The sequence below is a fragment of the Gobio gobio genome (genome assembly GCF_949357685.1).
Source record: "Gobio gobio genome assembly, chromosome: 24".
In the NCBI taxonomy this organism is placed as follows: domain Eukaryota; kingdom Metazoa; phylum Chordata; class Actinopteri; order Cypriniformes; family Gobionidae; genus Gobio; species Gobio gobio.
Window position 1 is genome coordinate 30,543,630 of NC_137120.1, and position 9,531 is coordinate 30,553,160.

Genomic DNA, 9,531 nt, shown 5'->3' on the forward strand with positions numbered 1-9,531 from the left:
AATACCCATTTAAACCCATTAATCTCATTGCATTATTTAATACAATAATGACTTTAATATCTGAATATCATGGCATCTGTTAGTGGGTGGGATATATTAGGCAGCAAGTGAACATTGTCCTCAAAGTTGATGTGTTAGAAGCAGGAAATATGGGCAAGCGTAAGGATTTGAGCGAGTTTGACAAGGGGCAAATTGTGATGGCTAGACGACTGGGTCAGAGCATCTCCAAAACTGCAGCTCTTGTGGAGTGTTCCCGGTCTGCAGTGGTCAGTCTCTATCAAAAGTGCTCCAAGGAAGGAGCAGTGGTGAACCGGCGACAGGGTCATGGGCGGCCAAGGCTCACTGAGGCTGATCCCTATCCACCGCCGAAAGTGCCAACACTGGGCACGTGAGCATCAGAACTGGACAATGGAGCAATGGAAGAAGGTGGCCTGGTCTGATTAATCATGTTTTCATTTTCTTTTGTGTGTGCGTCGCTTACCTGGGGAACACATGGCACCAGGATGCACTATGGGAAGAAGGCAAGCCGGTGGAGGCAGTGTGATGCTTTGGGCAATGTTCTGCTGGGAAACCTTGGGTCCTGCCATGTCGATGTTACTTTGACACGTATGCTGACCATGTACACCCTTTCATGGAAACGGCATTCCCTGGCGGCTGTGCCTCTTTCAGGGGGATAATGCGCCCTGCCACAAAGCAAAAATGGTTTAGGAATGGTTTGAGGAGCACAACGAGTTTGAGGTGTTGACTTGGCCTCCAAATTCCCCAGATCTCAATCCAATCGAGCATCTGTGGGATGTGCTGAACTAACAAGTCCGATCCATGGAGGCCCCGCCTCGCAACTTACAGGACTTAAAGGATCTGCTGCTAACATCTTGGTGCCAGATACCACAGCACACCTTCAGGGGTCTGGTGGAGTCCATGCCTCGACGGGTCAGGGCTGTTTTGGCCACAAAAGTAAGACCAACACAAAATAGGAAGGTGGTCATAATGTTATGCCTGATCTGTGCGTGTGTTTGTGTGTATATATAATTATTACTTCATTACTTTCTTTTCATTCCTAATGGGATGACATGGACACGTTCTTGACACATTTCATGAGATTCGTCTGTATAGTGACTCACCCTCACCTCACATTTTCTGCTTAGGTTGGCAGGTTTCCTGTGTCAAGTGGAAAGAGAGATGGGCGGAAGGGTGATTATTAAAAGACGAGAGGCTGTTGATTAATCATGATTGAGTCACTCTCTCGCTGTCTCTCTCTCTGTATGTCTTACCGCTCAATCATAATGGAGACACATTCTGCTCTGTGATGTCCTGGTTTATTCATGTGAGCTGTCAATCCTTTTCTCTCTCGTTCTGTCTTTCGTTATCTTTGTTCTATTCCTTCAGGCTCACACCAGACTCATCATCCCATTGTTCTTTTTTTTCATCCCTTCTTTCTTTCCGGCAATGGCCAGAGCACTCATCTTAATCTTCATTTTTCTTTTCACCCTCTTGTCTCTCTCTCTCTCTCTCTCTCTCTCTCTCTCTCTCTCTCTCTCTCTCTCTCTCTCTCTCTCTCTCTCTCTCTCTCTCTCTCTCTCTCTCCATTGACTCACTGCTGGCAGAACTGAACCATGGGAGAAAAGGACTGTCAGACTGTTTTTCCAATCCTTCTCTTTTCTCATCCATCCACTCCTCCTTTTCTAGTTCTACCTCTTCTGTAAATAGAAAGCACTACTTGGCATTTATCTCATTTATCCCCTAAACAATAGAATCAGGCTGCGGAGAGAAGTATGATCTTAAAATATACTGGTCTGGAATCAAACAAATTCCTGGTTGTACACATCTTTCCCACAATACACTAGGTTATTACATGGTATTAATGGATGAATTGGTTAGCTGTCTAGTTGGTTGGAGTACTGTTGGAGTTGGTTGATGGTTTTATATCCTTTTGGGTGTTTTCCTTTTGTCCTGTATAGGAAGATATTAGTTAATTGGCTGGTTAATCAGTTGGGCTTCTGTTGTTTCTGTCTTTTAAAGACTTCCCCTTGTCCTGAATTGTTATTTATTATATTTTTTTTGTCCTAATAAAGCTTGACTCTTTCTCTCATCCTGAATAGATGTCAGTTAGTTAGTTGGACTACTTTGTGATATTTTATGTCCTTTTAGAACATTGACTTCCACTATTCCTGGATGTATAAATAGATGTTAGTTAGTCAGTCAGCCAGTCAACCTTTTGATTCTTTTTTTTTTGTCCTAATAGAAGCTTCTGAATGGATAGAAGTTAGTTAGTTAGTTAGTTAGTTAGTTAGTTAGTTAGTTAGTTAGTTAGTTAGTTAGTTAGTTAGTTAGTTAGTTAGTTAGTTAGTTAGTTAGTTAGTTAGTTAGTTAGTTAGTTAGTTAGTTAGTTAGTTAGTTAGTTAGTTAGTTAGTTAGTTAGTTAGTTAGTTAGTTAGTTAGTTAGTTAGTTAGTTGGTTGGTTGGTTGGTTGGTTGGTTGGTTGGTTGTTTAGTTAGTTAGTTGTGATCACTTTATGTATTTTATAGAAGCTTGACATCCCCTTGTCCTATATGGATAGATATTAGTTAGTTAGTTAGTTAGTTAGTTAGTTAGTTAGTTAGTTAGTTAGTTAGTTAGTTGGACTACTTTAATGATCCTTTTATGTCCTTTTTTGACTGCCTATCCTTCTGAATGGATAGTTGGTTAGTTAGTTAATTTGTTAGTTGGATGGACTCCTTGTATGATATTTTTCTGTCGTAATAGAAGCTTCTGAATGGATGTTAGTTAGTTAGTTGTGATCACTTTATGTATTTTATAGAAGCTTGACTGCCCCTTGTCCTATATGGATAGATATTAGTTAGCTGGCTTGTTAGTTAGTTAGTTAGTTAGTTAGTTAGTTAGTTAGTTAGTTAGTTAGTTAGTTAGTTAGTTAGTTAGTTAGTTAGTTAGTTAGTTAGTTAGTTAGTTAGTTAGTTAGTTGGACTACTTTTATGATCCTTTTATGTCCTTTTTTGACTGCCTATCCTTCTGAATGGATAGTTAGTTGGTTAGTTAGTTAATTTGTTAGTTGGATGGACTTCTTGTATGATATTTTTCTGTCGTAATAGAAGCTTCTGAATGGATGTTAGTTAGTTAGTTGTGATCACTTTATGTATTTTATAGAAGCTTGACTGCCCCTTGTCCTATATGGATAGATGTTAGTTAGTTAGTTAGTTAGTTAGTTAGTTAGTTAGTTAGTTAGTTAGTTAGTTAGTTAGTTAGTTAGTTAGTTAGTTAGTTAGTTAGTTAGTTAGTTGGACTACTTGTATGATCCTTTTATGTCCTTTTTTGACTGCCTATCCTTCTGAATGGATAGTTAGTTGGTTAGTAGTTAGTTAATTTGTTAGTTGGATGGACTTCTTGTATGATATTTTTCTGTCGTAATAGAAGCTTCTGAATGGATGTTAGTTAGTTAGTTTAGTTAGTTTAGTTAGTTAGTTAGTTAGTTTGTTTGTTTAGTTAGTTAGTTGAATGGATAGATGTTAGTTACTTAGTTTACCAATCACTACTGTTTGTTTTCATTGTTGTGTAAATTTTCTTCCAAATTTCTTCAATTTTTCGCTGAGGAAAGAAAGTTATAAATAATTGGAACAGCGTGAGGGTGAGAACATGACAGAATTTTTTTTTTTTTTATAAATCTTACTTTAAAATATTCTAGATCAGTTAGTAGAAGCTGGAGTCAGAACTGAACTGTGAGCTTTTTTGCCTCAGTCACTATCTCCATCTCTCTCTCTCTCTCTGTCTGTCTGGATGTGTTGATGGAGGAGAATCTGTTATTCCTGGAGAGCTCTTTCATCTGAAATTCTCATTCTTTATTCATTCGTTTACCGCCTTCTCCATCCATCAGGCATCTAAAGTAGGAAAACACCTCGGGCTACCAGCACAATACTGCCCTTTTGCCCTTCTCCCTATGCCGTCTGCTGTCAATCTATCCATCCTTTCCTCTCCTGATCTGTCACTCATATTGTTCTTTCCATCTGCCTCTGTCTGTCTTTGCTTCAACTTTTCAACTCTTTCTCACCTCTCCTCTCTGTTCCTTTTCTTACACCTTTTTGGTCTCCCATTATTTCCCAACTTTCTCTGAATTGCAATTTAAGAGCCATTCTAAATTCTGGATGGTGCGCAACCCTGATGCAACAAATGCCTGACTTTTACTGGACCGCTTCGGTTCATGTGCCGGGGCCGTAATAATGATGGGAGGGGCTTATGGGCTTTAATAAATCCCTACTGGTTGCCTCGACCTCGCCTCTCCAACCAAATGGTTTCCCACAAGGCTGCACTCTTTGCTACCACCAATCAGCAGTGGCTGGGTTAATGGCATGTGGTCATTGTGTGGTCTGTTTACACCACAGGAGTGGTTGTGTCGCAGTCACAGGCGGCCTGGAGTGGTAATGTTTCTGAATAAGATGGAGAGCCAGGCCAAGTCGAAGGACTCTGCTCATGTGGTTTAGCCGGTTTTGTACACTTCACATAAAGCCTCAGTTCTCACGTTAATTTGTAGTATTCTATACTTTACAGATGGCATCTACCTCTCAGTGCTAACTGAATCATGCTAACAACCCCTAGAGTCTTGGATGTACACAATATGTACAAAGTGTGGGTCAGTATTGAATATTATAAACAACATCAAGAAAAAATACAGCTGCAAGCAACAATTATCGGGCCAAGCACAAAAAGGAACAATACAACATGCAAGCAAAATATGGTTAGGAGCTTCAGAAAAACGACAATAAGCAACAATAAGCCAGCATTAAATTTCAGGACAACATTCAAAATGGCCGACGCCCAGAAAAGTCAATACGGGAAAATTGGGATCATACAAAGATGATCTGGTTCAATTTTCATGAAAATCTGACAAACCGTCTAGAAGGAGTCATGACGTAAAATGGCGTCATAGGGGACAATCGAATCGACTTGAGCCAAGGAATCAGAGGGACATTTTTTTTGTTTCTAGCTCTTAAGCCTCGGTTATACTCCAATTCGAACATGGATACGGACAGCATCGCGGACTACTTGTATTTTTACTACTGAACGTTTATGCTGGGGTCCGTTCGAAGGATGACGTGTTCCACACATACGCAGTACATCGGCGTCTACACTTCCAGTTGCACTCCACAAATTATTTCTTTTCTCACACATCCTCTCTTTAAATTCAAAGTCCTTGTTGTTTTTCCAGCGTTAAATATAAAAAAACAACACAGAAAATTGTCATAGGTGCATTGTTATCAGATACTGTAATTTCACTATTTTACGACAAGGAAAGGTTAGTAGTGTGACTCCCTAAAAATGATATAAAAAACAACACAAATTTGCTTTGAAAATAATAATTAGGAAAAAGAATATTCCATGTATCAATGTAATATGATTTGATTTAAAAAGCGATTTATTCATAACAAAACATATATTTGGTGACATCAACCAAAACGGAAAGTTGTTTCAGAATCATTACATTTTGATAAAAAATTTGGACTTTGAAGTATTTTTTTTTCACATGCACTAATGAAATGTCCACAAGACCTGTATTGTGATCATTAAACATTTCAGCTTTATGAAAGTTAATATGGCCCTTTTTGATTTCATGTCGACTTCAATACAAAGCCATACTGTTCATTTGTGCACTTAAAATCCCAGGAACCGTAATTATACACACCCCTGGTTACACACATAAATCCCAGGGGAAATTATAACTTTAATCCTTGAAAATAAAATATTTCCTCTAAAACGGTCTTATATTTTTGTAGCCTGACTTGGAAGGTTTCCATTCCTTAGTTTTTCAGAATAGCAGTCAGTCAAAAGCAGTGCCCCAGGTTATTTTTTCGCTTCTGATATTTCCTTACCTGACACTCCGGTATGAGCGCGCGTGAGAGTGAATAAGTGACAAACGCAATCCAAACAGAGAAGCGTGTTTGAATGTTTGCGATAGACTGTCTCAAGCTGTCCGAATATCTGTGATTTATAATCCTACACTCAAAGTTTCACTGCATACAATATTTAGTGCGGTATATCAGCCAGAGCTGGAACAGAAGGCCCTCAAGGGCCCAACGGAGAACAGGTCATCGGCATCAAAGTGTGTTTGAGTCACAAAAATTGAGTGTGGGGGGGTGGTGGGGGGGGGGGGGGTGAAGAGAGACTTTAAAAAAATGACTTAAAGGATGATAAATCCGTGCGAAAGAGGGAGTGACTGTTGTGGTTGTTTTGTTTTTTTTTACTTTGTTGCATGCCTAGACATGCCCGCATTGAATTGTCATGCAATGTTAAAGCTTTTATGCTAAATGTTAAAACTTTGCGCCACGCCTAACTCACTAACTCAGTCACTGAGATTTTGCTCTGCTAATTACAGAGGAACAAACATGGCCACCACGCACCACGTCTCCTTTTCAAGTGTTAGTCGATTGAAAGCCAAACTAAGGGAACATTATGATCTGAAATCTCATTTTACAGCTGCTCTGTGGTATAGTACATTGAAGCTTTAGTTTCCTCACAATGTGCGTTAAATGGCTGATGTCGAACGCTCTTGTAATTTTGATTTGCCTCTTTAATGCTAGGCTCCCAGCAGATGGAGTTATTTAGCTGGATTGTGATCTGTAATAGCCCATCGCACATACCCACAAACCATTTTTATTTGAACACTGTAAGCCAACACTGTTTCAAACAATAAAGGTTAATGCTGGAATCAAACCAAAAGAAAACTAAATTGCTTGAAAGAGGAAAAGAGATGGAGATCAATAAGGTGGGAGAGAAAGAGTGTCAAAATTGAGAAGGAATTCTTACATCCCTGTGTTTTTCCGGGGCGGGTTAATGTTGTCTGTAACAGGCGGCATTCCCAGATGGAAGACTTTTAGCTGATGAACTTAATTGGCATGACATGGGCCGGGCATCATGCCAACTGGCCAGACCCCTCTGCAGCTGCACACGGAGAGAGAACTTTCATCTCATTTATTTCCAAGATCCTTTCCTTGTCTAATTATGCCTTCAAAACAACAACAACAACAACAACAAACACTACATTATACTGTAAAACCTCTTGAAAGAAATACTTCAGCTGAAATTAAAAGTGTGTCATCATTCCCTCACCCTCATGTCGTTCCAAACCCGTAGGATGTACTTTCTTCGATGGAACACAAAGGAAGAAAAAAAGATATTTTGCAGAAGGTTTAGTGCTCTTTTCCAGATGAAGACTAGAGTTGTCGAGCTCCAATATGCCTCAAACACTTTACTGCACATCTTCCGAAATCCTAGATTAGGAACAAACCCAAATTTAAAGTCAGCATAAAATTAACATTCACCCTATATTCTAAATGCATATTATTGATAATGTTTTGTAATGTTTACCCTTAGAGAATGAAAGTGAAATGTGACAACATGCCCCATATGTTGGGCACATTGTGAAGTGAATTACTGATTATCTCTTCATCACGGCATCTGTTAGTGGGTGGGATATATTAGGCAGCAAGTGAACACTTTGTCCTCAAAGTTTATGTGTTAGAAGCAGGAAAAATGAACAAGTGTAAGGATTTGAGCGAGTTTGACAAGGGCCAGATTGTGATGGCTAGACGACTGGGTCAGAGCATCTCCAAAACTGCAGCTCTTGTGGGGTGTTCCCGGTCTGCAGTGGTCAGTCTCTATCAAAAGTGGTCCAAGGAAGGAACAGTGGTGAACCGGCGACAGGGTCATGGGCGGTCAAGATTGACGAGCTACTGTAGCTCAATTTGCTCAAGAAGTTAATGCTGGTTCTGATTAAAAAAAGGTGTCAGAATACACAGTGCATCACAGTTTGTTTCATATGGGGCTGCATAGCTGCAGACCAGTCAAGGTGCCCATGTTGACCCCTGTCCACTGCCAAAAGCGCCAACACTGGGCACGTGAGCATCAGAACTGGACCACGGAGCAATGGAAGAAGGAGGATTTCTGTTGAGACATTCAGATGGTAGAGTCAGAATTTAGCGTAAACAGAATGAGAACATGGATCCATCATGCCTTGTAACCACTGTGCAGGCTGGTGGTGGTGGTGTAATGGTTTGGGGGATGTTTTCTTGGCACACTTTAGGCCCCTTAGTGCCAATTGGGCATTGTTTGTTTTAATGCCACAGCCTACCTGAGCATTGTTTCTGACCATGTCCATCCCTTTATGACCACCATGTACCCATCCTCTGATGGCTACTTCCAGCAGGATAATGCACCATGTCACAAAGCTCGAATCATTTCAAATTGGTTTCTTGAACATGACAATGAGTTCACTCTACTAAAATGGCCCCCACAGTCACCAGATCTCAACCCAATAGAGCATCTTTGGGATGTGGTGGAACGCGAGCTTCATGCCCTGGATGTGCATCCCACAAATCTCCATCAACTGCAAGATGCTATCCTATCAATTTTGGCCAACATTTCTAACGAATGCTTTCAGCACCTTGTTTAATCAATGCCTCGTAGAATTAAGGCAGTTCTGAAGGTGAAAGTGGGTCAAACACAGTATTAGTATGGTGTTCCTAATAATCCTTTAGGTGAGTGTATATACGTCTTTCCGTGCTTATGGCCAAAGGAGTATACTTTGGACATGTCCCAAATGGCACGCAAAAACACTCTGTCTTCCGAGTCCGCACTTTTATTACGTAATGCTGCTTTGACTGTCGGGAAAGAAGTCCGCTGCAGAGTTTGCGTCAGTGCAGGCTCTGCAAAAGTGCGCATCAAGGGCGCATATGGACTGCAAATGGGGGCACTCGCGAGCAACCTTCTGACACATGCGCACGCAGCAGCCATTGTAAGCCCACAAGACCATGGCTGTGTCTGAAATCGCATACTCTCTTGAGTAGATACTTATTTTGAATAAGTAATTACTTCACAACCTCTAAAACAATTATGTTGATAACGTATGAATGTGTGTAGTATGAATGTAATCTGGACGCACTGTGTTTGCCATGTTGTCATTATCATTTACATTTACATTTATGCATTTAGCAGACGCTTTTATCCAAAGCGACTTACAACTTGGGGGTACAATTAGCGAATGGTCGTGAAGAGTCGAGTGAACGCAACAAGTGCCTGAAATACTTAGTCCGTGTACATTTCTCAGTGTAGCACAGGCTAGAGTAGGGAGGGAAAGAGGAGGAGAAAGAGGAAAGGAAATAATTTTTTTTTTTTTTTTTTTTTTTTAAGAGGTTAAGTGCTCATGGAAGAGATGAGTTTTTAGTTGACTTTTGAATGTTGTGGACGAATCAGCATTTCGGATGGCGGTGGGCAGATCGTTCCACCAGCTGGGAACGTTGAATGAAAATGTTCTGGAAAGGGATTTTTTGCCTCACTTATCATGTGACCTACCGGCGTCATGTGCACTTTCAGTCTTGTGGACTTACAATGGCCGCTGCGTGTGCTTGTCCGTTAAGTCCACGAGACCGCAGAGTGTCCCATTTGTCATTTTAGGTCTCAGAAGGGTGCTCGCAAGCGCCCCCTTTGAGGTCGATATGCGCCCTCGATGCGCACTTCAGCCGAGCCCACACTGGTGCGGGTTACGCAGCG